This window comes from Bison bison, unplaced genomic scaffold, assembly GCF_000754665.1.
Source record: "Bison bison bison isolate TAMUID 2011002044 unplaced genomic scaffold, Bison_UMD1.0 scf7180017864486, whole genome shotgun sequence".
Taxonomy (NCBI): Eukaryota; Metazoa; Chordata; class Mammalia; order Artiodactyla; family Bovidae; genus Bison; species Bison bison.
The window spans coordinates 936,368-936,703 of record NW_011495046.1 but is presented as its reverse complement, the minus strand read 5'-3'; positions in this window follow the sequence as shown (position 1 = coordinate 936,703).

Here is a 336-nt window from a genome sequence, read left to right as displayed (position 1 = left end):
GGGAGGAGGGTTCAGGATGGGGAACACATGTATACCTGTGGCGGATTCATTTTGATGTTTGGCAAAACTAATACAATTATGTAAAGTTTAAAAATAAAATTAAAAAAAAAATCAACAGAAGTCCAAGGACTAATTTCAGCAGGACTCCAGATATTTTCTCAATATATAAGCATTTGTCTATTAATAAGGAAACAAGGTAAAGGATACTTAAGTAAACTGTTGATGGAAAAGAGAGGTTTAGGTTCAAGAGTTGACAAAATGATATATGTCCAGAATCCATAGCAACACAGAAACTCTGCTGTTCAAATCCAAGCTTAAAAAGGAAGCTATGAAGGT